Here is a 24,786-nt window from a genome sequence, read left to right on the forward strand (position 1 = left end):
ATGCTTGTCTACATACTGGCCTTACTGCCCTGTATAGGCAATATTCAGCCTCTGGCTGTTCTAGATCTTCCCACACCATACTGGTCAGGTTGTTCCAGATTCCAATGTGTAAAGACCGTTGTTGCCCCAGTTCTAACCAGTATTTGATTTAAATAGTTCATTATAACCACTATGCAAACTAAACAGAGTCTAAAATCTTAGCATTGAATTGTACCAGTGTTTCAAAGTATAGACCACACACGTAGGTATTCCATACAAAGGCTACTACACTGTCCAAAACAGTTCATATCAATCTTGTTTACCTGACAAAGCAGCTGCCTTGAAGTGTTGTTGTTATTGTTTTAAATAATGTTGCTTCTTGCCTCAGGGCCCTGACTACAATGTTCCCTCTGCTTAGAACTTGCTATTTGTCGTTTGCACTGATGTTACCCACATATCCCATGAGACATAAAGCACCTCCCATTCTTCCCCCTCCACATGGCAATAGAAGGACCAGCTTTCAGCCTAAACATCAGTTTTTTGTTTTCTGGGTTTTTTTTACTAGTTACATATATAGTGTGTATACATCCATGATGGTACTAATCTTCCCTATTCAACAACTCAACGGGTCCAAATCACAAGTTTCATCAGTATGGATTTAAGTTATCTATTTAGTATTTACATGTGATTTCCCTGAGCACAAGGATCATGTCTGCTGTATACAAATATTAAGATATTTAAAAAATATACTACTTGAGGGGTTGAGCATAAAGCTTGCTTGGTAGAGTGCTTGCTCGGTATGCACAAAGCCCTGGGTTCAATCCCCACTGCCAGATAAACCAGGCATGGTGATGCACTCCTGTAATCCAAGTATGGGAGGTGGAGGCAGAAGGATCAGAAATTCAAGGTCATCCTTGGCTACATAGAAAATTTGGGACCAGCCTGGGATCATGAAATCTTGTCTCATAAAAAAAAAAAAAATCTAGTTGAAAGAAGGGAAGGAGAAACAGATAGATGGATAGTTAAATGGTAGGAAGATTAGAAGTTAAGCTCATTCTTGATTTCATAGGCAGTGTAAGGCCAACCTGGGAGACATGAAACCTTGTCCACAAATAAAATGCAACAGGGCTATAGCAATTTCAAAACCTCCAGTCATTTGCATTAATAAAAATGAAGCGGCTGTAGAGATGGCCCAGTAGTCAAGTGTGTAATATGAGGCAGTATGAGGTCCTGAGCAGGGGCTGAGACTACCAGAGTTTGAAACTCCAGAACCCAAGCAAACAGCTGGGCATGGGACTCACACTTGTAACCCCAGTCCTGAAGGGAAGCAGAGATGGGGAATCACAAGAGCTTGTGGGGGAAATGTGGCAATCTCCAGGATCAGTAAGAAACTCCTGCTCAAATAAGAATGGTTGGGAAAGTTATGAAGTGAACATCTAATATATGCTCTGGCCACCACAGGCAAGTACATGGGGGTGATGGATGGGCACATGCGTGTGCATACCTCATGCACACACACCACACCCCTGATACACACTTTATTATATATGCATACACACACAAGCAAAAAAAAAAAACAATTATGCTATACTAAATTCTATCAAAAATTGACAGGTTAAAAAAATTGGTAGATTAATTGGCTCTGACTAACTTTCAAACAACTATGATTTTATGAACTGCATGCAAAAGCCATGTGCTTCGCATATTGTTTTCAAAGGAATTGTGAGCTGCAGTTTTGATTAATTATACTAATTCTTGAACTGGGAATCAAACTGAGAGCTGTTTCTTTCCTGGGCCCCTTTCATGTCTGATATAAGCCTTTATTGGAGGCCTTGAAAATCACTTTTGAAAACTGAAATTAGTTTTCCTCCTAATCCCCCAGAGACCAATGCAATGAACTTTATCGTGCGGCGATGATTAAAACTGCTGAAATGAATCATGATATAATTAGAGATTTTATTTTTTTGTCCAAGTCCAGCCCATGAAGTACATCTAACACTGACAATCTTTAATATGTTCCAGACAAAATTGGCAGACTTTGTCTTCCAGACATAGTGGGATAGGATGAGGAATATTACAGGAATTTCTGAAAAGGCAATATGGTTGAAACTTGTGCAGCAAAAACCTTTTACCATCTTAGCAGCTTGTATGAAAATTCTCCTAATAATGTTATAACATATTTCTAAAGTACTTTATATAAGCTTTTGGAATGAGAAGTACGACCTCAAGGGGCATGTTCAAGCTAAAAATGATGGTCATTAAACACAAGTGGGATCTGGAAACAGAAGAACACTGTTTTCTCAAGACCTTTCATGGAGTTGGGTAGAGCCAAATTACTCCGTATAATAAAGAAATTAATACGAAGAGAAGAGCCTGGGGTGGGAGGAAGGGTGGATCCAGGAAGAATATGTACTTCAGTGGGAAGATAAAAGACAAAAACAAAAATCCCAGGAGTGCCATAGCTTTAAAGAACTTTGGTGAAGAAGAAAAGAAAAGTCAATGGCTCTTCCTGCAACACTGTGACAGACTACCCCCTTAGTCTCCCCTGTGGATTCTGTTTCTCACTAAGGTTTCTACAAAACCAGGTTTGAGAATGAGAGGAGGGAGAACGTGGAGCTATGCAAGCATGCTGTGTTCGCAAGGGTGTGAAATGAGACAAGGCTGCTATTGTCAAGAGGACAGCTGGCATCTGGGCTGCCAGTGAGTGAGGAGAGTGGAGAGGGTTGAGTCTGGAAGAAGAAGGAAGATAATTTTATGAGGGGCCATGTGAGCAGTCTTAAAAATGATGTGCCATATCCTAGGGCAAATGGAGAACAGTTGCAAGGATTTAAAGAGAGGAATTACATCATCAGGACTGTAATTTAGAATAATTATTTGGACAGTCATTAAGAGAATGGGATAAGGAAACAACATTGGGGACAGAAAGAAAGTTAGAAAGCTTCGCAGCAGACCAGGCAAGAGATGTCAGTGACCTGAGCTGGTGGAGGAGCCATGGAGATGGAGATGTGGACCGTGTCGGCATGCTAACAAGCCAGCATTGAGGCCAGGAGTAGTGACATGCTCCTTTAACCCTAGCGCTCAGGTAGGGGGATCACCATGAGCTCCATTCCAGCCTGGCCTACAGAATAAGTTCCAGGTCAGCCTGGGCTAGAGAAATGGCTCAGCAGTTCCAAGTGCTTCCTTGCAAAGCCTGCCCACCCAGGTTCAATTCTCCAGCACCCACATAAAGCCAGATGCACAATATGGCACATACATCTGAAACTTATTTTCAGGGGCAAGAGGCCCTGGCACACCCATAATACCTCTCTCCTCTCCCTCTCTCTCCCTCCCCCCTCTCTCTCCCTGTCTTTCTGTCTCTCAAAAGTTCTCAAATAGATAAATAAAAACATTTATTTTTTTTAATTACAAAAATGCCAGGCATGGTGGCATACACCTTTAATCCTAGCACTTGGGAGGCAGAGGTAGGAGGATCGCCATAAGTTCAAGCCCACCCTGAGAGTACATAGTGAATTCCAGGTCAGCCTGGACTAGTCCCTACCTCAAAAAATAAAAAGCTAGCATTAAGAGGTCTTGATGAGTATAGGTGGAAGAAAGGGTGACCAAGCTCCCTGCTGTCCTTGGGGCTGTGAGGGTTCACCAAGACGCTGGAGTCCTAGTTTTAGCGTGAAGTCATTGAGCTGGGATGTAGGTCAGAAGTAGATTATTTGTGTAGCATGCTCAAAGCCTTGGGTTGATCACCAACATAAAATTATATAAAATGTGAAATACATGAACTTATATAATCCAGTATATAATATAGGGAGCAAGAAGCAACTAGGAGACTGAAAAGTTCTGTGGATATGGAACCCTTCAGCCTAAAGCTGAGAACGTTCTAGGAAAACTTGGATGAGTTTAGTTACCTCAGTGGAGTTAAAGGTGTGGGTAAGGAGATATGGCATCTGGTTCCTGGCTCAGAGGTGAAAGCATCAATCACTGAGACAGAGAAGTCAGAAATTGAATCTGATTTGGGTAAAAAGAGGCTCCTGAATTTAACACTGGGCCTGTTGAGTATCAGGAGCCTAAAGAGAAAGTAAGATTTAAAATATGGTTTTGGAAGTTGCCAGAACTGAAAGCTGTGTACATGAATGAATATGTTTCCAGGGACAGTTTATACAATGAACAGAGGAGAAGGTGAAAAGAGGAGAGGAAGTGAACGGGAAGGGAGAATGGAAGTTGGAAAGAAGAGGGAACTGAGGATAGAACATGGGAAACACCAATATTTACAACCTACATGAGATGGGGCAGCTACAGCAGCAAGATAAAAACAAGAGTGTCTGGCCTGGAAGTCAGGGCAGGACAATGTTTGAAGAAGGTTGTGAGGTCAGTGTCAAGAGGTACAGACAGATGAAGCAAGATAAAGTGGCTGAAAACAATCGTTTGGATTTAACAACAAAAGAGGTCAATGTTGATCATTGCAAAGGCAGTTTTAGGGGAGAAAGAAATGATAGAGAGAATCCAGACTGCAGAATGAAAGCAGATAAGAAAACAGATATAAAGAAAAAGAACCTCCCAAAAGTTTCAAAGTGCAGGATATAAAGGAAGTAGATAAAGAGAGATGTAGGATTGGTGTGTGGGGAGAGGGAGTTACAATAGATATATTAGCCCAGATCCTGGAGGAAACAGAACCTGGAGTAAGGTCTGAGTCACTCTCCTTAATTTGTGAGAAACAAGCCCAGGAAGCGAGGGGGAGAGGAGGGCAAAAATGAGGCAGAGATGCAGAGCAGCTCTGGGGAACCGACTGCCCATTCCTAATGGGCCAGAAGGAACGGAACAGGGTTCATCTGGCAGGACTTTATAATGACATCTTGGATCAGGAGTGGACTTCAGTTGCTGGAGTGGCTGTCTAGTACACACGAAGTCCTGGATTCAGTCATCAACACCATATGAAACTGGGAGTGGGCATCTGCATGCCTTTAAGCCCAACACTCAGAAGATGGAGTCAGGAGGGTCAGGAGTTCAAGGTCATCCTTGGCTAGATCAGTGAGTTCAATGCCAGATACTAAACAGATAGATTGGATAGATGATAGATGATAGATAGATAGATAGATAGATAGATAGATAGATAGATAGATAGATAGATAGATAGATAATAGATACAGATAGATAGATAGATAGATAGATAGATAGATAGATAGATAGATAGATAGATAGATAGATAGATAGATAGATAGATAATAGATACAGATAGATAGATAGATAGATAGATAGATAGATAGATAGATAGATAGATAGATAGATAGATAGATGGGGACAGATAATGTCTCCATAGAGAAAGTGTGAGAGAGAACTCACGTCTGGGTAGTCTGCACAGTGGAGATGAGCTGAGAATTTAACCTGTAATCTTGTGGTGGCTTGATTCAGGTGTCCCCCATAAATTTCTATGTTCTGGATGCTAGGTTCCCCAGTTGATGGCGATGGCAATTGGAAAATAACCTCCTGGAGGCAGTGTATTGTTGGGGCGGACTCATGGGTGTTTTAGCCAGTTTCCCCATGCCAGTGTTTGGCACACTCTCCTGCTGGTATTGTCCACCTGATGTTGGTCAGGGGGTATGCCTACCCTCTGCTCATGCCATTTTCCCTGCCATCGTGGAGCTTCCCGCTTGAGGCTGTAAGCCAAAATAAACCTCTTTTTTCCCATAAGCTGCTTTTGGTTGGGTGATTTCTACCAGCAATGTAAACCTGACTGCAACAGTAAAATGGTACCAGAATGTTTATTCTGTGCCATTATGGGTTTTGGAGGGATTTTTTTTTTTTTGGTATTATGGCTAAGTTAAAAGACCTTGGATTATGAGGATATTTGAACATCATTAGGATTGATTTAAAAAAAAAATATGGGGACTTTAAAGTTGGACTGAATGCATTGCATTTTACATCATGTATGGATATCAGTTTATGGGAGCCAGGGGCAGAATGTAGTGGTTTGATTCAGGTGTCCCCCATGAACTTAGGTGCTCTGAATGCTAGGTCCCCAGCTGATAGCAACTGGAAATTAAAGCTTCCTGGAGGTGGTGTATTGTTGGGGGCGGGCTTATGGGTGTTATAGCCAGTTTCCCCATGCCAGTATTTGGCACACTCTCCTGTTCCTGTTGTCCACCTGATGTTGTCCACCTGATGTCCACCTGATATCCACCCTCTGCTAGTGCCATCATTTCCCTGCCATCATGGAGCTTCCCCCTTGAGCCTGGAAGCCAAAATAAACTTCTTTTTTCCCACAAGCTGCTCTGAGTTGAGTGATTTCTACCAGCAATGCAAACCTGACTGCCACAAATCTCATTTTTCAAGTTTTGGGTTCTGCACATCTTACTCCTCCACACTTCCAGGCCCTTACCAGGCTATAACTCCTTGTGTTTTGGCAAACATTAGGAAGTGAAATGTCATGACCATAGTGTGGGTTTTTAATCCAAATCTAAAAGCAGAAGGCATCCTGGAACAAATGTATGCTCAGTAGAATGAAAAAGCCAACCCACTGAACGCCACTGAAGGAACTCAGCAGAGAAGAAGTTCAAGGAAAGGCAGAGTGTCCTATAACTGATGAAGAGGTTTGCATGTTAATATAAATTTAGTTGTAAACACAAGTGACTTCATAAGCACGGTAAAGAAAATTTCAGGTTCCCCTAATAAATCCTCTCAAAATCCCTCAGTCCTTGAGCCTATGGTTAAATGCTTACTTTTCTGAAAAACCCTGAGCTGGGCACCAAAAGAGAATCTATATGCTCAAGCTCATTAAACTTCAGCTAGACTTCCTCCACCTTTATATGCCATTAGGTTCAGAAAGAGAAAAAAAATGGATGCAAGATAGGAAAACTAAGCTATCATGCTCAAAGTTCACAGAAAAATAACAAGCCAGAAAATGTCATCAAGACCTAAGGAATAGTACACTACAACTTCCTGGTAATGCCTTCCTGGAGATGCCAGCCAGATGCCACAATGTAGGCATGAAGCGTTTGTAACACCTGAGTGTTGGTCTTACTCTGTTTGCTGTATCTGCTAAAATTACTTGAGCTTTTTTGAGTTTCAATGTCTTCATCTGAAAAAATGGAGATAATATTGCATGTCTAGTTCTTGAGTTCTGCAAGGACATACAATATGAGGGGACTTAGCACAATACTTATAAGATGCTAGCTACTGTTGTTTACGGTACACAAACTATGGCATTGTGAGTCTGGAAATATGTCACAGATCCCTGAACTGGATAATCTCACTTTACATATATACAAACATATCATTGGTATACAAGCTCGATTCACCCTAAGTTTGCCTGACTCTTGCTACTTGGGACCTGGCTCTAAAAACATAAATTCTGGACACAATTTAATAACAAGAAACTATGCGCTCTCATAGTTAACTTATAAACAAGAGGAAAATATTTCAAGTGTTAGGCAAAATCAGTCAGGACAATGAGCAGAAACTGAAGGCAACATTTCACAAGGATACTAGAAAAGGATAGAAGTCTGTAGCAGCCCAGGTGGAGAGGGCCTGCAACCCTTAAAGAGGAGGGCTCAGGGGCATGGACCTGAGCTATACACATGAGCCCAGGAGTCAGGAAGTTTTATCTCTATGTGAACAAGGATTCCTTGTTTTGCCAACAGAGAAATTCACTGTATAAATTCTAAACTATATTAAACTTCAGGTCTAAGCTATAAAGGGATAGGTGATCTGAAATCGTCATGTACAGTGACGTACTTGCCCTAAGAATTTGACATGAAAAACTTGGCCCATAAGAGATGGTATATTAGTGACTTTCTCGTTGCTAAGACAAAACACCTGACCAGAAGCAGCTGTGGAAGGAAAGGGTTTATTTCAGATGACAGATTACTGTGGGAAAAGCATGGCAGAGCAGACAGCCAATATCACATTACTGCGTCAGCGGGGAGGCAGTCGAAAGCTTAAAAAGTGTCTTCCAACCAGTGCCACCAGCTGGTTATCAAGAATTTAAGCACATGGGTCTATGGGGGCATTTTACATTCAAACCGCCACAGTCGGGATTCTTAAAGTTTCAGCAAAAGCAAATATCACTCATAGGAATCTTTTCAGGACTCAGTAATCCTGTGAAAAACAGCATTCAAGAAGGAGTAACCTACATGGAAGAGGAAGTAAGTCAAAAAGAAACGTTATGCATATTTAAAGTGTACATAGAGATTTGTAAAAAAGAATATAATGAAGTAAGAATTTGCTGGATTCTTAAAGACACAATAGATAAATGTTTTTAAGTAATCTAGTAATAAAATACGATCATTAAAATGAAATATAGAATGAATGAGCTGGATTTAAAAGCACACACAGCTGAGGATAGAACTGATGAATTAACAGATAGAACCTAGAAAATCAGTCAGAATATAGATTTGACAAAAGAAACCACAAGGAGCTTAGGATATAAGTGGTGTTGTGCAAGATCCTGAATTCAATTCCCAGCCAGAGAAAATCTAGAAGTGAGAAGTTTGGTGTGGAAGAGGGAGTGGAAAGACTGTAAAAGCCACAAGTTGGGAGGGACTATCCAGAGGCATTGCCCCCCTACCAGTGACCGACGGCTGCTCTCACAACTCATAACCCACACCCCATGGGGAATGCCAGCAACCCCACTGAAGAGATCCCTCAGTGGAATGGGGACAGGAAGGAGGGAAATGATGGTACCAACATATGATATGTCCATACAAAGCACATATTTTTAATTTTAAAAAAGCAGTTTTGATATACAGCTACTAGAAATTTTAGAAGAATGATGAATGAAAGAGAAGCAATATTTGAAAGCATAACAGCAAGAAACATTCTAAAATTGAATAAAGATCCATATTCAATACTTCTTATATAGCATTTGGTGTGTCTCAGTCCTACTTGTCTATTGTTTGAACTCCTGAGGCAGCAATTGACTTCCTAATATAACCTGCCCTTATTATATCTCATCTTTTCCCATGATGCACTCCTCTCAACTGTTGCCCCAGGCCTTCTGCATCAATGTCAAAACACAAATGCTAAGAAGCCTCCTTGGCACCAACATCTACATGCTCCTAAGTGACAGAGAGAATTTGGGGCATTATTTTCCCTTCCCATCCCCATAGTTTCTGTGCCAGGTACCAATGGACACATTGAGGTAATATAATCTTTGCCTTGTATGCTCTGACACATTGCCAAGAGAGTTATTATAATAGAAGAGAATAAGGCTGGAAGCCATCTCCACACAAGGACAACTTACTATACCCAGAAGCGAGTGCAAACTACTAAATAAATACAACTAAGTGATTCCCAGTTCAACTTCCTATAATCCAGATCTTGAAAACAACTCCTACATCACTCAGAGCAGGGGTCAATATGAAGAAAGAGAAATGTATAAGTCAGGGTTCTCCAAAGAAACAGAACCAGTGGTGTGTGTTTGTGTGTGTGTGAGAGAGAGACAGAGAGAAAGATAGACAGAGATTGAGAGGTAGAGGGAGGTTGGGATTATAAGGAATTAAAATCAGGCCAGGTGTGATGGAGCATGCCTTTAATCCCAGCACTCGGGAGGCAGAGGTAGGAGAATCGCCATGAATTCAAGGCCACCCTGAGACTACAGAGTGAGTTCCAGGTTAGTCTGGGATAGAGACCCTACCTCAAAAACCAAAAAGAAAAAAAAAAAAAGAATTAAAATTGGTTTGTCCAATTACGTGAAGTCCTAAGATCTTCTGTGTACAAGCTACAGATTCAGAAAACCAGTGTTACTGTGTGGTTCTAGTCCAAGCCCAAAGACCTGAGCATCCAAAGCATAATAACAGAAGTGCCAGTTTGAAAGAAGGGATGTGTGTATGTGACCCTGAGCAAGCATTTGGTGAACAGAGAGAATTCTCCCTTGCTTCCTCTTCCACAAGGGAACACACACCTGCCTAGCCACGGTGACACAAAATTAATCTACACTTGTCAACTTGGCTCCCGGGCACATTCTCAATCTCAAAGGAAGACAACAAGGTCGTGATTCCACCTGACACAATACAGCGATCACGCGTATAACCAAAATGCCCTTAACAACCCCTTCCCCAGAAGAAAAGATGAAGTCCTTTGATGAGTCAAGTGATGTTTACGCCTTTCTTTAATATCAAATATATTAAATATTATGGTGAAAAGTAATATATTTATATAGAAAATAATATATATATGTATATATTATAATAGAAAGTCAATATATATTATTATACAAAGGGATTAAAAAGAAAGTAAACCTGAAATCTCTAGCTACCTCCCTTTGCTATGTGTTACCTTCGGGGAGCAAAGCAAGCTAGCTTGGGTTCTTTGCTTGGGTTCCCCAGACTTTCATTCCTGGCATGTTTAGGCTGTTAGTAGTCCTGTCCATACTGGGTCATGGTAGATTCACACTGACCTTGATCACAAAGATAAACCCTATGGGAATCTGCACTATTCCAGACATATTCTTCCTTATCTTCTCTGTGGTAAGCAGTCCAACCCCCATTTGGTATGCATCCGCCACCGCAGCCATCACAGTAACCCTCTTCCTTTTGTGTTGATTCAGAGCCACAAGGAAGGCAGAGTGGCCAAGCAGCATTCTTAACTCCCAGCTCAATGGGCTCATTGTTGCACTTCCTGGGGCAGCATCCTCTCTCTGGTACTAGGAACCCTGGGACACAGGAACATAAGGAAATAAGCAAGCGTTTCGCTAATAGATCACTAGGGATAATAGTGAGTGCTACCCCTGTGCCCACCTTGATGCCTGGACTCACAAATTCAGACTAAGGGAGAAAGAGTGCCCTGTGTTAGATGCTGATTCATGAGCTTTCTCCAGTTCTGAAGGAATTGCCGCTTATCAGGCTCTGAACTGAGTACATAAAGGGCTTTGCCATTGTTTTGTCAAGCCAGCTGTTCAGGATGATGGGAAACATGGCATGACTAATGAATTCCCTGAGCTCATTGGTACACTTCACTTGTCATAAAGTGACTTTTTAGATTAAAGGCAATGCTGTATGGCTCTTCACAATAGTCAAGATAGGGAAACAACTTAAGTATTTGTTTGCAAATGAGTGGATAAAGAAAATGCCATATATATATATGTGTGTGTGTGTGTGTGTGTGTGTGTGTGTGTCATATATATATATATATATATACATATATATATATATATATATATATAATATACATGTAGAAAAGGAGAAAATACCATTTGTCACAACCTTGATTGACCTAGGGGACATTATTATGTTAAGTGAAATAAAAAAAAAAACGTTGCAGGATCTTACTTTTATGTAGAATGCTTTTTTTTAAAGTCAAATATATACCAGTAGAGATAACAACAGTGACTTCCAGGGGCAAAGTTGTGGGGGAAACAGTGAAAATGGATGGATAGAAGTCAACATATACATAAGCAGTGGATATGCAGGATGAACATTCTGCAGCACATAGCAAGAAGACTGGATGTAATAAAAGTGTATTGAGTTGGGAATTTTTGTTCACCATTAGACTTTACTTATTCACGTCACCAGAAAGTAACTCTGTGAGACAACTGGTGTCAATCTGCTTCGTTATGGTAACCATCTTATTGTTCATATATGTTCTATAACACCAAGTTGGAGACTTCAAATATGTAAAATTAAATTTTAAATGAATACAAAGCAATGTTGAGTGTGTATTGTGGCATTGGGCAAGGCATTCAGCAAGCCCATAGATGGTAGTTTGGGCAGAAACAGTGCACGGAATGTAAATGGGTATCCACACTGTCCCGATAAGCACAAAATGCATGCCTTTCTGGGATGGGAAGTAGTCCAGGGAGTGGTGTCATGCTGGCAGATCAGTCACTCAGGAGTGGACATAGCCATGTCATTCTTCATAAGTGGAAGTTCATGTTGGTAGGCCATTGAATAATCAATTTTGCCCAAGGGCAAAAATTTGTCTGTGAGCCCATGGAACAATGATGGCCTGGGCAAAGAAGTGGTGGCATCCACAGAGTTCTATCAACTTTATTATCCACATGTTCATCTGAACTGATCCTTCGTTGGACCTTCACATGACAGAAATGCCTTCATGGTTTCTGTCCATTCTAAGAGGTCTATATAGATTCCTTTCTCCAAAAATTGTTTTATAACATTCCTTCCATGTCCCTGACAAGCCAAACCCTGGGCCACTGCCCAGTCACACATCTGACCATTTCTCCTCTCCCAAGAAAGGTGAACTACCCGATACATCCCATGAAGTTCTGGCCCCTGGGAGAAATTCCGTTCACCACTGCCCTTCACGGATGTCTCAGAGAAGGGTTATACTGATGTCTACTTTTAGGGGGAGCCTGAATATTGTATAGAACCACATGTAAGTTAGATCCTAGTCTCTGTTTCTTTGTCAATTTCCCTTGAAGTCATAGGTGCAGGCTGGGAGAGAGAAAAAGTACAGTATGAGTGGGGACCATGGGCATTTGAGTCACATCATGTACTGTTCAAGCCCAAACACACATTTACCACTTCCATTTTAATGGAATATTTGTGTGAATGCCCATCTTAATGGTTTGGCACATTTGACAACATCCAGATCACTGTGGAAAACTCCGGTAACATAGTAGCTTAGAGCCCCATAGTTAAGCATTTAGTCTCTATTAGGCACAGTAGCAAGCCAAGAGTTAAAGTTTAATGGGAGAACATATATATAAGAATAATGGTGGGGCCTTGTTCCAAAACCCTAAAATCCAGAACTGTGATTTCCCTTTGGGGTCCTGCCAAAACTTTAAACAGCATCTCAATCTGTTCAATGCCACCTCGACAGATTTGCTAGATCATATGGTCCAAGAGGCAGAGAAGTTTGCACAGATGCCTGGACCTGTTTCAGAATCTTGTTGTGTTCTGGGCTCCACTTGAAACTAGCCTTTGAGGTCACTCAGTAAATGAGCTAGAATTGCCCAGCCACATGAAGATGTGTTGCTTCCAAAATCTAAACAGACCTATGTGCCCCCTTTTCCATTGCCAGATGTTTCAACTTACCCTGTACCTCATAAAGGAGATGTCCAACCCTACTAAACACTACAACTACCACCATGGTCAAAATTACAGGAACTTTCACTGAGGGATGGCTCCTGAATTTTACTCAGAGTTTTCCCCATCCTCTGACATGCAATTTATTACTGATAAATCTAGAGTAATCACTACTTCTGACTGTGTCCAGTGAGCATCAGTGATCATCAGTGTTGGGAGACCTGTACACCAGAACATAGCACAGTTATTAATCTGCTTAAGAAATGGAGGGATGAGGAGGTAATTCCATGGGTAAAGTGCTTGCTACACAAGTTGTAAGAACAGTAGTTCAGATCTGCAGCACCCACATAAATTCCAGGCCCAGCTGTAATTCCAGCATTTGGGATCTGGGGACAAGCTGGCTAGGAGCTGTAGCCAAATGAACAAGCTCTGGGGTCAAGTGAGAGACTCTACCTCAGAAAATATCATGGAGAGACTAATTGAGGAAGACACCTGTCACACATGTGTGCACATTCACACACACCATGAACATACATTTACTTAAAAAAAGAAAGAAAACCACATTTGGTAGAATAGCTGCATTACTAATCCCCATCCGTCTAAACTTTGCATAATCTACTGTTTCTAGCAACAGGTCAATAACTAACTCAAGTGAGAATGTGGTAGGAACCACGACCCCCACTATCCTTCAAGTCCCTGTGGTAGGTAGCACTGAGCTCTGCAATTTTTCCCAAGAAGGTGGTGTCACTATTTCCTTAGTATGAGATGGTTCTAGTGGTTTCCATTTGGCCTTGCCTTCCCTGCACAGATCAGGAGACCATGTGTGGTTCTACCACCTGATGAGTATATCTGTTCCAATTCTGCATTCAGGAAATGGAGAAGTGATCACAGGACATGCTCGGATTTCACTGAACTCCCTGTAAGATGGGCCTGAGCTGAAGCTCCATCAAGCTCTCTGTCTTCAGATACCACCACTTTGATTGATAGGCCACAGTGATGTTTTGGGTCTCCTGGAATTTGTGACATTTTAAAACCAGTGTCCTGTAGGCCCTAAAAGGCCTCATTATTAACTTTTCCCCAAAACTCAGTTTCTCTGGAAAAGGCTATAGGTTCCCTTGGAAAGATTAGATAGATACATAGATACATAGATAGATGGTAAATAAATAGATAGATGATAGGTAGGTGGAAAATAACTAGATAGATAATTGATAGATGATAAATCGATATAGAAAGATAGATAATGAATTTTTTAAAAATTCTGGAACTGTCCTCAGAAAATACTTCTCAAGCCAGGTGTGGTGGTGTACCCCTATCATCTCAGCAGTGGGGAGGCAGAGGCAGGGGTATTGTGAGTTTAAGGCCAGCATGGGCTGCTTAGTGAGTTCAAGGTCCACCTGGGCTACAGAGAAAGATTCTATACTCATCCACCCACCAAAAAACAGAATGAAAAGAAAAAAGAAGGAGGGACCAAAGGAAGGAAGGAAAGAGGAATGAAGAAAGAAAGAAGGAAATTATTCCTCATAGCCATGAATAAAGGTATGTATACTGAATTCTTCCACAAGTGAACATGTCATAAGTGACAAGTCCCTTTGAATAGTCCAGTCTTTCCAAGCCTTTGATTTCTTGCCTCTTCATTAAACCAAGGCAGGTCTAGCATTTTCAATGTAAAGCACACTTTGGCCCTTAGTCAACCAGCTAAACAAACTGTTACAGCCTTCTCTAACTCCCCAGGCCACAGCACTCCACTGGATCCCTGCGTAGAGAGCCCATTTCAATAAATCTGGCCTGACCCAAGTTTGTTTTTCCCAACATTATTCTACGCCCGTAACAGAAACGGGCTTTCCCATACATGTTCCCAGGACTTCTGCGTGTATAAATTAGAAAACTCAAGCAGTTTGTTGCTGTGCAGTGCACTTCCTCGTGGGCCCCATTTTGGACCTCACTTTTACATACTTGCTGTGATTTGCATCTACTCACGGTCTTCAAATCAAAGGTGGCTGGCAGGAGCAGGTCCCAAGGAGGCTTGGCATTGTATTACAGTGACAGCTGCATCAAGGGAAACCATTGAAGTCTATTCTGGAAATTCAGAAAAATGAAAAGGCAGTTTCACTAGGAGCAAGGATGTCGCCTCCACCGGCAAAGAAGACTCATCAGAACACAGGACCTCAGTGCTCCTGACTTCCCCTCGATCTCCCCGATGTACTGCCTTCCCACAAGCAAGGTGCCATTCCTCTCAATCGATGTTCTGATTTCCACAACAGATCCTACTAAATGGGGAGTTTGTATTGTATTGGAATTCAGTCAATCACAGGGTGAAGTTCTGAAGTTGAATTTACCACCTCGGAGAACACACAGAAGTTTTCAGGTTGCTAATGCAGTGAGCTGGCGGTTGAAATCCTTGAGCTCACCATTTGCTTTTCCAACAGTGTCCAGTGACATTAGCTGAACAACTTGCAATCTCATAGTCATCAGTGTGCCAAGATAGCAAGATAGTCAAAGGGCCTTATTCGTAATCACTCAGATACTTGTTTCTTAACAGTGCTCAATTGGGAATGTTCAGTGGTAACATTTTACGTATCTCCATTGGCAGTTCATGTCCTGGACTATCAGGGCTATCTTTACTACTGGCAATACAATCATCGGCACCTCTAGGCAGAATCATATTTATTGCCAATTCTAGAAGTCTGAAAACCAATTTTAAATACTCACCATTAAAATTATGTTCTGAGGACTGGAGTTGTGGCTTAGCGGTTAAAGCACTTGCCTGAAAAACCTAATGACCAGAGCCAGATACACAGAGACACATGCACTTGGAGTACATTTGCAGTGGCTAGAGGCCCTGGCATGCCCAATTTCTCCCTCTCTCTCTCTCTCTCTCTCTCTCTCTCTCTCTCTCTCTCTCTCTCTTTGCAAATAGATAAATAAAAATAAATTCTATTCTTCTAAAACCACTCTGAGCACCAAAATCTGCATTAGGCAAGGTTCTCACAGAAAAACAGAATCAATATAATGTGTGTATGGGAGAGAGAGGAAATTACAAAGAGTTAGCTCACATGATAGTAGCCACTGAGAAGTCCCAAAGTCCTCAATTGACAAAAAGTTTCAAGAAAGTTAGTGGTCTGTCAGAGTACTTGATGACCCACCAAAGGTTAGTGGTAAGACCCTACTTCTGAGGACACCTTATGTGGTTGACACGTAAAATGGAATGGCATGGCTGGAAGTTGGAAGAGAGTCACTCCCCAGACAGTCAGTGTGTCTAGTGCCAGAAGGTGCTACATGGGTGACTGGGGAAAATGACCAATATCTGTCCAAGTAACTCATATTCTAACCTACTTAGCAGCAAATAACCTGTTGTGATGTCCACACAAGTGCAATAGTGGCACACAGCCAATGTGGGGAACCAACTTGATTTGGCTAACTGATCCCCTCAGTGGTACGGGACCCATAGCTGGAGCTGGGAAACAAGTCAGAACCATATCCAAACATAAGACCACTGTCCATTATCGAGCTACCATCAATCATGGGCTACAAGAGGGCCTACAACTATTAAATTCTCTATAAAATAAAAAGTAAGGGTTATCTCATTTGTCTTGGTGCTAACTTACTCTTCGTTGGAGAATCTGCTTCTCTTTTTCAGATAGATGTAGATCCTAAGGAGAGAGCCACCCCATCATACCTCAAAAGGGCCCCAGTTGAAACTAAGAAAAATTGGAGAAACAAGCAAGGGTGCTGATTTCCTGGTGAACCGGATATCAGCACAAGGGGGAAGGAAATCAACACAGAGAAAAATCAACTCCTGCCAAATCAGAGAGCCAGAGATCCAGAAGCCCCCAACACCTCATCACTGAAGCAGACCAAAAATGAACCCAACATGGCTCAGGGAAATTTTGTGGAAGAGGGGGTGGAAAGAATGTCAGAGCCAATTGTTGGGTCATGATATGCAGAGACACTTACCTTACCCATAACTGTGGGCTAACTCCATGACCCATACACCTTAACAAGGAGGGGCCAAGGCAAGGGGGTAGGTCATGGATGAGCCTAATAATGGTACCAAACTGACTGTATTTACTGAATACAAAACTAATTAATAAAAAAATTTAAAAAAAAGAAAGTTAGTGGTCTGAAAGATGATAAGCTTGAAGATCTTAAAGAGACAATATTTCATCTTGAATTTGAGTTCAGTATTATTTATTTATTTATTTATTTATTTATTTATTTATTTATTTATTTATTTATGAGAGACAGAGGCAGACAGAGAAAACAGGCACACCATGGCCTCTAACCACTGCAAACAAACTCCAGGAGCATGCACTCCCTTGCTCATCTGGCTTATGTGGGTACTGGGGAATAAAACTTGGATGCTTAGGCTTCACAGGCAAGCACCTTAACCACTAAGCCATCTCTCCAACCCTTCATTTTGAATTTAAATGCAGGAAGAAAAAAAAACTTCCCCATTCAAGGCATCAGGCAAGAGGAGTTCTCTGACTTGAGAAAAAACATTATTCTAGTCATTACTTAACTGATTGGGTGAAAGTCCCTTGAATTAGAATACACAATCCACTTCACTCAGGTCGCCAGTTAAAAAGCCAGTCATGGGCTGAGAGATGGCTTAGTGGTTAAGGTGCTTGCCTGTGAAGCCTAAGGACCCAGGTTTGTTTCCCCAGAACCCATGTAAGTCAGATGCACAAAGTGGTGCATGCATCTGGAGTTCATTTGCAAGGCCCTAGCATACCCATTCTCTCTCTACTCTCTCTCTTTCTGTCTTTCTCTCTCCCCCTGTCTCTGTCTATAAATAAATAAATAAATATTAACAAGTCAGTCCTACTTACAAACACACTCACAGACATGCCCATAACAATGTTTTACCAAGTGTCTGGGCACCCTATGGCCCAATTCAGTTGACCCACACAGGAAGTCATGGTAGAATGATCTTGTGATCTTAACAAATCACAGCTAAGTTCTGCTTATTCAAATTTAACATGCATATATGATCACACTTAAAGACCCCTGACAGTAAGGGATCCAGTAAGGGATCATTAGTTCCTCAGCACCGATTAATGACCAAAACAGAGAATTTATGTAAACGTAGAATCTCAATCCACTGTCAAAAGAAAGCACTGCTGCTATCATTGGATAGCATGTCTCCTTCAAAGGCATAGGACCTGTCCAGCATGCCCAGTATAGGAAGAGTCAGTCCATCACAAGAATCACTGCTCCCCCACCAAATCAAGAGCTGCCTTGCCCACATGGGTATGCTCATGGGTCATATGAATGGACACTGACTCCTTCAGTGATCCTTAATCTTGTATAATCCATCGAAATTACTGCCTCAAACCACTCTATCCCACTTGACACAAGTGACAAGTCTTCAGGGTTTTGTTTTATATTTTATATTTTGCCTAATAATATATTCTTAAGTGTTATCTGAAAAGAAGCAAGAAAGAAAGGGGAGGAAAAGAGAAAAGAAAGATACCTTCGTTTCAAGTAAAACTGTAATAGGCAAGACCATAGATAGGATCCATAGTTCTTTCAGCTCTTTAGTTGGAACTGATTTCATTCTTTTTTTTTTTTTTCTTTATTTATTTGAGAGTGACAGAGAAAGAGCAGAGGGAGAGAGAGAGAATGGGCGTTCCAGGGCTTCCAGCCACTGCAAATGAACTTCAGATGCGTGCACCTCTTTGTGCATCTCACTAACGTGGGTCCTGGAGAATCAAGCCTTGAACCAGGGTCCTTAGGCTTCATAGGCAAGCACCTAACCGCTAAGCCATCTCTCCAGCTCAGATTTCATTCTTAAGAAAAAAAATCATTCATAATTTTATAAGTTTTTTCCCAACAAACAAAAACATTTATAGTACTTCCTCAAAGTCAACGACCTGGATATTATTAGAAGCCTTGATGCCAAGAAATGAAAGCCCTATGCACTGAGTATGCAACATCAATCCAGTGGTTTCTGGTTCCACCTTTGTACATCACCTTAGGATAGAAGTCGGTTATGGAATTTGTTCAGTCTTTTTTTCCCCCTAAGCGAGGAGAAGAGGGGATATTTCTTTTCCTTTTAAATACCACTGGATGAAGATATCATCAAGCTATCTGAAGCTATTCTGAAGATATTAGAAGTTCTATGAAAAAAGCCAAAATCTCTAGATTGCACACCATTCCTCATAATCTTAGTAGAAAGTCTAATCTAGGAAAAAAAGTTTAAGACAAAATCTGAAGACATTCCATGACAAGACACATTATAATCTCTCTCTTTCATTTGTGCAATATATATCCTTTCCCAAAATGTATTCATCCTAGAACGAAGTACTACTTAGGGCACTAAAATATTTCCACTCAGTTTTCCTCTTTATGCTCCAAAGTTCTAGGAAAAGAGAAAAAAGTTGAGCATGTGTAAGGCACAGAACGGATGGCTGGGGATGGGTCAGTATTTAAAGGCACTTTCTTGCAAAGCCTGCTGGCACAGGTTCAATTCCTCCATACCCACATAAAGCGAGATACACAGAGTGGCACATGCATCTGGAGTTCGTTTACAGTAGCAAGAGGTCCTGGCATGCTCATATTCTCTCTCTCTCACCTTGCAAATAAATAATAAAAATGTTAATAAAAGAATGGGTAGGAAATGCAATGTATTCAAGGCAAAGTGATTATATTTCATATCAATGCATTATGTTTTATGAAAAGCAGAATTCTGAGGTTCTCAACACACAAAAAATAAATGTTTAGGTAGTTGTAAATGTTAATTACCCTGATTTGATAATTACATATTACACACATGTATTTTTTTAATGTTTTTTAATTGTTTTTGTTTTATGTTTATTTATTTGAAAGTGACAGAGAAAGAGGGAGAGTGGCCTGTGAAGCCCAAGGACCCAGTTTTGATTCTCCAGGATCCACATAAGCCAGATGCACAAGGTGGCACATTCCCATTCTCCCCACCCCCTCATCTTTCTCTCTCAAATAAATAAATAAGTAAAATATATTTAAAAAATTAAAAATGAAATAGTTTATTGTATTTTCATGGTTTTAATGATTCTAATTACTTTGAGTTAAAACTTTTGTAAACTATTCCTTTTGTATTATTATTAACAACATATTTTCCATGGATACATCATGTGTTGGTACCCTCGTCCCTGCCCGCATTCCACTGGGGACATTACTCAATGGGGTTGCAGGAATTCCCCATGAGCTTGTCAGTTATGCATTGTGGGAGCAGTAGTCAGGGTTTTTTGTGGGGGGAGGTAATGCCTCTGGGCATGATGTCTCAACCTGTGAGTATTACAATCTTTCCGCCCCCCTCTTCTGCAAAATTTCCTGAGCTGTGGTGGGTGAGTTTGAAGTCTACTTCAGTGATGAGCTCTTAGGAGCCTCTGGATCTCTGCTTTGGTAGGTGTTGAGTATCCTCAGGATCTGTCTCCTTCACCCTGGCACTGATTATTAGGTTCACCACAGAAGCAGCACTCTTGCCCATTTCCCCAATTGCTCCGTGGTTTCAGCTGGGACATGGCTGAAGTGTGAGGGACAGTTTATCTTCTCAGGTCTTGCTACCTTCTGAAAAAGAAAAACACACTCTCCAACAGAGAGTGAAGTCAGCATAGTTTAAATGGGATTAACATTTTTAATTTAGGGAGTATTTGATGTATGTAACCTCTCTTTTAGCCAAAGACTAGTGAAAGCGTCACACTAGAGAGCTTAATTTTTGTCTCCATAGGATTCTGATATGGTTTCCAATTCGAGATATGGGTCCCTTTACACTGAGTGGATCTCTTAGCCAATCCAAAAGCTCCTGGTTACCCAGCAAGGCTGTGGGCCACTACTGCCCTGTCATGTACATCCTGTCAGGGTGTTTGCTTCTGAGTAGCTCAGACCGTTGTTGGCCACTTTGCCCCAGTAGCTCATGTAGCCCTTTCCAGCCCTAGACAGGCTAACTGTCTGGGGACTGGCTCTCTTCCAGATTCCAGCCAGGTCTCTCCATGCTCTGTTTTGACAGCATATGGGGTCTTCAGCAAAAGGGTCTTACCATTTGTCTCAGGCAGGCAATCAAGTGCTTTGACAGAAACCTGCCTTGTTTCCAGAACCTAATAGGTCTTTCCTATCAACAGTTCATTGTGGGCAGTAACTGACTTATGGTACTGGGGATTACAGTCCAGAGATCAAAAAAAAAAAAAAATTAATCTTAGGCTTCATTCCACTCTCCCCGGGGCCCTTCTTTTCAGGTGCTCCCCACTTACTCCTGTTGAGGGTTATATCTTTTAGTCTATCTCCAAGGATAAAGGTTTCTATAGTACCAGCTCATTTTGGATTTAGTTTTGTGTTTGTTTTTCCACACCCTCCTGTTTGCCTCCCTTCCCTTCCATCCCTATTTTCTGGGCCATGAGTTGCCTATCAGGTATGTCAGTGACTCGACAGGTCCAGGTTAGGAATCCATGTGGCATCTGCTTTTCTGTGGTTGTGTGAGCTCACTGCGTATGATCTGTTTCAAGTCTGTCCATTTTTCTACAAATTTCATTGTATCATTTTTTTTTCTTACTGCTGAGTAGAATTCCATGTGTAAGCATAGCACAACTTTGTTATCCATTCATCCAATGATGGACACCTTGGTAGATACTAGCTCTGATCTATTACAAATTGTGCAGCTATAAACATGGTTGAGCAAATATCTCTGTAGTGAAACATGGAGCATTTAGGATAAATGCTCAGTAAGGGAATGGGTCTGTTGGTACCTCTATATTCATCCTTTTCAGAAATCTCCATATTGATTTCCATAGTGGTTGTACAAGTTTACATTCCCAGCAACAGTGGATGAAGGTGCCTCTTTCCCCACATCTTCACCAACATTTGTTGTTTTTTAATGTTTGCTATCCTTACTGGAGTAAGGTGGAATCTCATGGCTGTTTCAATTTGCATTTCCCTAATGGTTAGAAATGTTGAGAATTTCTTAAGTGTGTGGTAACCATTTATATTTCTTCCTCTGAGAACTCTCTATTCAGTTCCCTACGCCATTTTTTCAGTGGGTTGTTTGGTTTTTTTACTGGTTCATTTTTTGAGTTCTTTGTAGGGTCTAGATATTATTAGGCTTCTGTCAGTAGTATAGCTGGCAAAATTTTTCTCTTATTCACTGGGTAATTTATTGGCTCTGCTTATGGCATGTTTACCTAGAAAAAAGCTTTTTATCTTCGTGAAACCCCATTGGTTGAATGATTGTTTAATTTCCTGGGCTACAGGAGTTTTGTTCAGGAAGTCTTTCCTCATTTCTATATAGTGGAGAGTTCCTCCTATTTTTTTCTTCCAGTAGGAGAAGAGTTTCAGGTCTTATATTGAGGTTTTAATCAAATTGGACTTGTCTTTCTGTGTGGTGAGATAAGTGGGCCTACTTTCATTTTTCTACATGTGGTTATCCAATTTGTCCAACACCATTTGTTGAAGATGCTGTCTTTTCTCCAGTCTATGTGATTGGCACCTTTGTCAGAGATTAAATAGCTGTAGTTACTTGACCTAAGGTCTAGGTCTTCAATTCTGATCCTTTGGTCTATATGTCTGTTTTTTGCCACTACCATGCTGTTTTTGTTACTATGACTTTGTAGTATAGCTTTAGATTGGGTATGGTGATACCTACAGAAGTGTTTCTTTTGCTGAGGACAGGTTTGGATATCTGAGGCCTGCTACCACTCCAAATGAATTTTGAGATCATTTTTTTCCTTTCTCTGTGAAGAATGATGCTGGAATTTTTATTGGCATTGCATTAAATCTCTATATTGCTTTTAGTACAATTGCCATTTTCACAATATTAATTCTACCTATCCAGGATCATGGGAGGCCTTCCCATCTTCTCAAGTCCCCCTCAATTTCTTTCATGAGTATTTTTATGTTTTCGTTATATAGGTCTTTCACATCCTTGGTTAGTATTATTCCAAGGTATGTAATTTTTTTTTGTTGCTATTTACAATGGGACAGCCTCACTAATTTCTTTCTCTGTACATTTGTCCTTTGCATATACAAAGGCTACTGATTTTTAGTGTGTTGATTTTGTATCCTACCACTTTGCTGAAGGAATTAATCACCTTTAGAAGTTTTGAGATGGAGACTTTTGGGTCACGTATATGTCATTTACAAATAGGGCTAATTTGACTTCTTCCTTTCCAATCTGTATCCATTTTATCTCTTTATTCTGTCTTATTGCTTCAGCTAGGACTTCTAATACCAACGTTGAAGAGCAGTGGTGAGAGTGGGCACCCCTGTCTTGTTCCCAATCTCAATGGGCACTCCTTGAGTCTTTCCCCATTAACTATTATTTGGGCTTTAGATGCTTTATATATAGCCTTTATTGTGTGGAGATATAAACCATCCACCCCATTCTCTCCAGTGTTTTGACCATGAAGTGGTGTCGTATTTGTCAAAGGCTTTATCTGCATCAATTGAGATGATCATGTAGTTCTTGTGATTAACTTTATATATGTGGAGTATTATGTGACTGATTTCTTCTGTATGTTGAACTATCCTGTATCCTTGGGATGAAACCTACTAGATCAGGTAGATAATACTAATGCTTTTCTTTTTTTTTTTTTTTTTTTGGTTTTTCGAGGTAGGGTCTCACTCTATACCAGACTGACCTTGAATTTACTATGTAGTCTCAGGATAGCCCCAAACTTACGGCAATCCTCCGACCTCTGCCTCCCCAGTGCTGAGAGTAAAGGTACGCACCAGCACACCCGGTTGGATAATGCTTTTAATATATTGTTGAATTCGGTTTGCAAAGATTTTGTTCAGGAGCTTTGCATCAACATTCATCAGTGATATAGGCCTATAGTTTTTGTTTCTTGTTGAATCTCTCTCTGGTTTTACTATTGGGGTGATGCTAGCTTCATAAAAAGAGTTGGGGAGGATTCCCTGCTCTCTGACTATGTGAAATAGTTTGAGGAAAATTGACTTCATTTCTTCAATGAAGGTTTGATAGAATTCAGCTGAGAAGCCATTCAGTCCTGTACTTTTCTTTTGGGGGAAGTTTTTGATGAAGTTGATAAGTTTGTTTAGATTAATCTGCTCTGAGTTTAGTTTGGGTAAGTGGTATGTGTTTAAGAATTCAATGATTCCTTTCACATTATCCAATTTTGTGGAGTCTTGGCAGTATGTCCTAATGATTCTTCCAATTTCATTGATGTCTGTTGTGACCTCTCCTTTTTCATTTCTGACTCTGTTAATTTGAGCCATCTCTTCTTTTCACTGGATCAGATTGGCCAGGGATTTTTCAATGTTGTTTATTTTTTGAATGAGCCAGCTCTTCATTTCAATTTTTAATTTTTTTCTTAGTTTACAATTCATTATATTCTGCTGTGATCTTGATTATTCCTTTCTATCTGGAGTTGTTAAGGTTTTATTCTTCTTGTTTTTGCAATGCCTTTAGGTGGATGTTTAGGTTATTACTTTGAGACATTGCCATCTTTGTTATGATGGCATCTAGTGCTATGAATTTTCCTTTTAGGACTGCCTTCATTGTGTCCCACAAGTTTTGGTAAGTTATGTTTTCATTATCATTCAATTCTAGAAATTTGACAATTTTACAATTAGGATCCTGCTTAATTTCATTTATGCGATTGTTGATTTTTTACATAATATACTTTATTTATTTGCTTGAGAAAGTGAAAGAGGCAGAGAGAGAGAGAGAATGGGCATACCAGGGCCTCTAGCCACTGCAAACAAACTCCAGATGCATGAGCCACCTTGTGCATCTTGCTTACATGGGTCCTGGAGAATTGATCCTGTGGCTTTGCAAGCTAATGCCTAACCACTAGGCCATCTCTCCAGCCCCAATTGTTGTTTTTTTGAGGACTCGCTTCCAGTT

At 40.7% G+C, this 24,786-nt stretch overlaps 1 long non-coding RNA gene across 2 annotated transcripts in view; it reads right to left on the minus strand.

Annotated features, from left to right (window-relative positions):
- LOC123455946 overlaps positions 1-24,786 on the minus strand; it is a 135,408-nt gene that overhangs the window by 39,573 nt on the left and 71,049 nt on the right. For both annotated transcript variants that reach the window (XR_006634239.1, XR_006634240.1), the window contains exon 4: positions 14,928-15,026. This is a non-coding gene — a long non-coding RNA (uncharacterized LOC123455946). The remainder of the gene's footprint in view (positions 1-14,927; positions 15,027-24,786) is intronic.

The sequence above is a fragment of the Jaculus jaculus genome, chromosome 19 (genome assembly GCF_020740685.1).
Source record: "Jaculus jaculus isolate mJacJac1 chromosome 19, mJacJac1.mat.Y.cur, whole genome shotgun sequence".
NCBI classification, from domain to species: domain Eukaryota; kingdom Metazoa; phylum Chordata; class Mammalia; order Rodentia; family Dipodidae; genus Jaculus; species Jaculus jaculus.